This window comes from Carassius carassius, chromosome 44, assembly GCF_963082965.1.
Source record: "Carassius carassius chromosome 44, fCarCar2.1, whole genome shotgun sequence".
NCBI classification, from domain to species: domain Eukaryota; kingdom Metazoa; phylum Chordata; class Actinopteri; order Cypriniformes; family Cyprinidae; genus Carassius; species Carassius carassius.
In genome coordinates this window covers 5,972,065-5,978,064 of record NC_081798.1, presented here as the reverse complement: position 1 = coordinate 5,978,064, position 6,000 = coordinate 5,972,065, and the positions used below count along the sequence as shown (strand labels likewise).

At 37.8% G+C, this 6,000-nt stretch overlaps 1 protein-coding gene across 1 annotated transcript in view; it reads left to right on the top strand.

Annotated features, from left to right (window-relative positions):
* The window catches only part of LOC132126319 (chemokine-like protein TAFA-4), a 44,027-nt gene continuing 38,027 nt past the window's right edge, over nucleotides 1–6,000 (top strand). Inside the window, exon 1 of the mRNA XM_059537513.1 lies at nucleotides 1–471. The gene's annotated coding sequence lies outside the window, so the exon portion shown is untranslated. The remainder of the gene's footprint in view (nucleotides 472–6,000) is intronic.

Below are 6,000 nucleotides of genomic sequence, written 5' to 3'. Positions count from 1 at the left end.
ATAAGCAAGGCAAGTTCTCAATTCTCTCGTCAAATCTATCGCAGCTCGGGAGGAGTGTGCGAGGCGCAGTTATCATCGCAGACTTCCCCATCACTCACAGTCCCAGCGGTTCGGCAGGAAGACAGCTGTTAATAACCTAACAAGCATGTCTGGAACATTATAAGGTCATTAGTCTACTAAACCCCATATGGATTTACGCACTTCTTTTCTGAGATTCAAACGCTGACGGTGCTTGTCGCTTTTTCTTTTCCCTTCTCTTTCATTCATCTCGTCGGTGATGTGTGGCGAAGAGATTCGTGAAATAATGGGCATATTCGGTTTGTGAACTCTCTATTCTACTCTTCGTGTGACGGACAGGCGACTATTGAGCTGGAGTGAGTAGAAAGTAAGCTCATTTAAAACAAACATCCGTCTTCAGGACTCCTGCCACCTTCTGAAGCAAGGAGAATGCCCTCGCTGTCATAAACGGAGGTAAATTGCTTTTGGTTCGCTCTTCAGCTTAAACAGTGTTGGCTGCAAATTGATATTGGTTGGATTTCCAGAGGCGCTAAGTAGATCATTAGTCGCACGCAAGTAGTAGCCTATGCGTTCCCGAATGCATCGTTATCTGTAGCGCGTAAAGACGCCCCTAATTCAAGTCCTTAACTTCCGTTTTAATCGATTTTTGCGGTATAGCTGAGTAAATGGGACGTTTGATAAATTTTATGAATGTTTTTAGATCATTGCAATGCTACACTAAAACGATAATTAAAAAGTCTTGTTGAAAAGCGCATTTCACTTTGCAGTCTACGCATGCCACGTGACAAGCTAATATTTACATGACAAGCATCAACGCATAACTTTGTGTGGGCCTACTTTGATAAACATAAGCAACTAATTGGACAAATATTATTATTTGTTTTTTTAATAACACTTATTTCAACTAGAAAATTATGAAATGCTTTTTAAAAATTAATAAACATTTTCTTAACAAATTATTTGAGTCGCCTCCCACTCTTTCTTCCTCCTCCTCATCATCCTCTTCTTCCAGTGGCAGGATCACATATTGCGTGTTTGCATTTGCAATTATTTACTCAAACCAAATGATCTATAAATATACAACATTCATTGCAATGCTGTTAGGTTTTCTTCCTAAGGAGCACAACAACCCTAGAGCGACAGGGACCTTTTATAATGATCCACATAACGCGCGTTGACATTTATTGTTCTGAAATGTTTAATAACTTTTAGCTCATCGATAAGATGACGTTCAGTTTTTCAGTTGCGGTATTTTCGCACTGTTTGAGAAAACAAGTTTCAAAGCATTTATGCAGCATCTTTGGACATTAAACATACCGTTAGCTCTGCTTCATAAAGATCTACGCGTCAGTGAAAGAATCAGCCGTAAAAGTAACTAAGTACAAAGAAATTAGAATATAGATAATACTATAGATGAAAGTTCATAGGTCACAAGTCAGACAGTCATAACGAGAAGTCGTGTTCGGTTTTGATTTGCATATCACAAATAATCTTGTAAAAAGTCTAACAGTTGCCTTTGGTTAAGCGTACTAATGGCGCTATATTCGTACACTGGATGAAACACTTTAGTGCGTAAGGAAACTAAATAAATGATCAGTAGGGGTTTCTGAGCTGCTTAGCGCCTAACGAAACAAGAACTACGAGAGATTCGCTGATCTGGCGCTTTTAACGGCGCCGTGAAAGCTCTCTCAATGGAGAGGCAATAGAGCTGCGCGGCTGAAGCGCGATGTACTGACAGCGTACCAACCTCCTCACATCATGTAGTAATTGCTCTTCATCTTCATCTCCACCCCTTTCCCCTTCCCTGCCATTTGTTCTGTCCAATAAGAACTGAGCGCGAGTAATCATTTCCCCTTTGTTTCGTGTCCTCCGCTGCGCGCCGCAGCGACAGTCGTGTCAGTAGTTGAGCCGAGGTTGGGTGGGAATGTAAAGCGACTTAATTGTCATCGACACTCACATTAAGAGCCAAGCAGCACAGCTGAGCCCAGCGGAGATTGCTCAATGAAACCTGCTGTGCGTAAGAAGAGCTACACATTTATTTTTCCAACTCTATCACACGCACAGTCATCCCTTTCATTTGGGCCTTGAATCACAGTCTTTGAGAGAGATGTAGGAGAGAAAGACGGTGCGTGTGTGTGTGTGTGAGAGAGAGAGAGAGAGCATGTGCATTGTGCAAGAGCACATCTGGGCGGCTGCCTGGGGTCGATTTGTTTTCCTTCCTTTTATGTCAGTTCTGTATTTCAGTGTTAATTCATCTTTTCTTTTCTTTTCTTTTCTTTTCTTTTCTTTTCTTTTCTTTTCTTTTCTTTTCTTTTCTTTTCTTTTCTTTTCTTTTCTTTTCTTTTCTTTTCTTTTCTTTTCTTTTCTTTTCTTTTCTTTTCTTTTCTTTTCTTTTCTTTTCTTTTCTTTTCTTTTCTTTTCTTTTCTTGTTTGAGGACTTGCCACCATGACGTTTAGGCTAGGTTTTCATATTAATAATAATAAGAAATAATAACTTCATAATAACACTTAGAAATACACTATTAGGCAAACACTCACACTCACACACATTATTTTGGATAATAATAATATAATAATATTAATATTAATATAATAATAAAAATAATTATTTTATTTTTTATTTACTTATTTACCCGTATACAACTGCCGAACAGCTTTGATATTTCGGCTAGTTGTGGAATTTTTTGCATTATAGTAAGCGAACAATTTTTCTTCTCTGTCTTACTCAGTAAGTGCGTGGGAGGACAAGTCATGTTCATATACAAGGGAGGGAGGGACATGTTGGGATAGAGAGGGGGAATGAGGGATGCTCGGGGGGATCTCTGATAGATAAGGCACGGATTGTGAGCAGCTCAGCTGGTCAGATCTGCTCTCGGAGCTCTGAGCTGGCATTAGCCGATCCACTCTGTGCTGCCGTGATGGATGGATGCTCTTAGAACGTACAAGGACCGAGGAGAGAGAGGTGGGAGGGTTATTAAAGAAAAGGAGGGAGTAATATAAATCGGAAGGGGTGAGAAAGAAATTAATGATGGGGGGAGAGACAGAGTGAGAGATTCACGAGGAACAGAAGGCAGTGATGGGAGAGTCTCTCATCTGTAAATGAGATTGTCCCTGATGGCCATTTTCTCCCCCACTTCACTCATCCTTCTTTCCCTCACAAACCTCAATGCTCTGCTGGACGCAGGTCTCAATACTGGGCTCCAAGTGCTGACAGTGAAAAACAGGCACTGGAGCGAGTCAGGCCTCCGAAGGCTCTTTCGGATTTCCCCCTCTCTCACGCAGACACTTCACACCACTTGGCCCTGAAACCTTCAAAACTAGGGAGGCCTGAGAGGACACATTAGTCAACGAAAAAGTTTAAGAGAAAAATACTTCAAAAATGTGTAAATTGCTAAAGCAAGTTTGCTTGTAGCACACCAGTCTTAGGATTTCAGTTTAATTACACCGCTGTCTGGTATACCTGATTTCAACTAGTAAATCCAGCGGCCTGATCTTTCCAAATATTCACTGTTGTAAATATCAATGCTCTATACTGGACTGCTCATCTGGGTAACCAGCACTCCTTTCTTTTTCGTTTTACACAAATGCAACTTGCACCATCTTGCATAGAAAATCACCTTCAGTATTAATAATAGTGAAATATTGTGGGACATTCATGTTATTGTTTAGTTGATTGTTTTGTTCATTGTGATTTTTTTTTCTTAGAGGAAACTATTAATAAAATGTTTCAAAGTTTTATAACAAATATTTTTTTTTTATAATTTGAACCTATCAGTTTCATGAATTTTATTTATTTTTGTTAGTTGTGTATCTGTGCAATATGCAAAATAATTATTGATCACCTGAACATTTGAAAGTTTTGTCAGTTATAGAGCTTTTCATGATATGTAGATATGAGTTATTTATAGAGTTTTATCTTGTGAAATTACTGTACATTATGACCACTGGCCCTGGAAACCAATCATGTGCTATTTTGTGTCCAATTATTTACTATTTCCTTAAGTTGTAAGTTGAATGTAGTAAGAATAGTAAGATATCATTGTATATACCAAGAAATACTGTACTACTAATAAGAATAATTAAATTATATTAATAAAAATTTATATACATAATTACAAAAAACGGCCAAAAAGCACCATGGTACAGTATGATCATGATTTCTGGAAATGTTTTACTGTAGTCCCATTTGAAATACCTTGTAGTACCTGCATGATATGAACATGGTAATTATTCAATAACATGGTATCAAATGTCAAAGTACCATCGGATACCTACACTGTATCAAGGTACTGCTCTTTTTTTATAAGTGTACTGGCTCATGTTCCAATCCATTAATTCTTTTTTTCTTTGACATAGATTTACAGTTTTTACCGTCTGCTCTGATGGTATTAAATATGGTCAGAGCCTCTGCTTTCTGCACTGAGTGGCGGCTTTCGATTGGTTTATTCCTCTTAGAATGGATGACACCCATTTCAATGGGATTTGCTTTAAATAACAGGCTAAAGGAAAAAGCTCTTCAGCTTTAGCATGGGATACGTCGAATAGGCACACACTTCTGTCTGATCTGAGCAGTGTCAGGGAGAGCTGTCAGATTTAAATTAAAATATGTTGAGGTGTTACCACATCAGAACAGAAGGCTGCACTATTGTTTTTTAAAAGACACGCACGCACATACACAACACACACAATCACTTCACAGAAAATTATAGCCCCAAACCATAGGTTACTCCTTTTAGTGGATTGGGTTGCTTTGGCATAAGGTGAAGCAATACCTTCAGTATTCAGGTTACAACTCTGAATGAAAAGAATAAGCCTATTAAATGTGCATCAGTTTTGTGGCCGGCTTTAAGTGCTTTTGTGGCCCAAGCAAATGGAATAGAAATGTTCCTTTTCAATTGAAGGGATTTTCAGTCAACTCACAACAATCTCTATCGATAAACCTGTTTTGTCTTTCCAGTGGCTCATATGAGCTTTCTAATATATTGTGAGATTTGGAAGCTCAAGAGTTTCTTCTACGCACACCTGCTGAAAAATAAAAAAAAGGAGAAAGTCCAGACTGAGTACAGACTGTGAAGCACTCAAGCTGTAATAAAAAGTGTTTAAGTACATATTCAGGGGTGTCAAGCACTTTTATGAAGAGGCTTGAGAAAACATAGACAAACAAAATCATTAGCTAATTTAACAAATTACTATGTCTTAAATAAAAGTAAGACTTAGTAGTCTTAGCTTAGCTTAGCTTTCTCGCAATTTGAAAGTTTTTCTCTGAATTTTTTGTAAATTCATAATTGGTAATTTTTATCACACATTTCCGACTGTACATTTAGCAATTCTGTGAATTTTCTTAGAATTGTGAGAAAACAAGTCTGAATTTTGAGATATAAACTGTGTGATAACAAGTCACAGTTACCTTTTTTAATTGTTTTTATCCCGTGGTGGAAACGAGCTTTCTTACTAGCAAAACAGTTTTCACATAGCATGCAGGCAGACCCAATTAATATTTTGAAGTAATATATATATATATTTATTTTAATATAAATGTAAATAACCTAATAAACACACACACACACGCACACAGACAACAGTTATGTACAATTATGTGGATATATCATATGTCATTTTAATAAATAGGTGGAAAGTCCATACACTGTGCTTGTACACACAGTTGCATTTGTGATTGCAAGCTTATCCTTCTTTCTGTGTCTGATGTGCATGGTTGTTCTGAATGATGACTAGCATTATTGTTTGTGTGATTAACTAGAGTTCACATGTATTGGTTTGTTCACTGCACTGAAGTGAGTGCATCTCTGTGCAGTGTAAGGTTAATACCTTAAGCCTGATTTATTAAAGCAATAAGCCACTCAAGGCCATGTGTTACAGTTATTTTGCTACAGTTAAGGGATGTTCTTAGGCTAGAAGTGAAGCAGACTGCTTAAAACCCCTCTTAAACATGATAAAATCACTGTAACACCCAGCCTCGAGTGT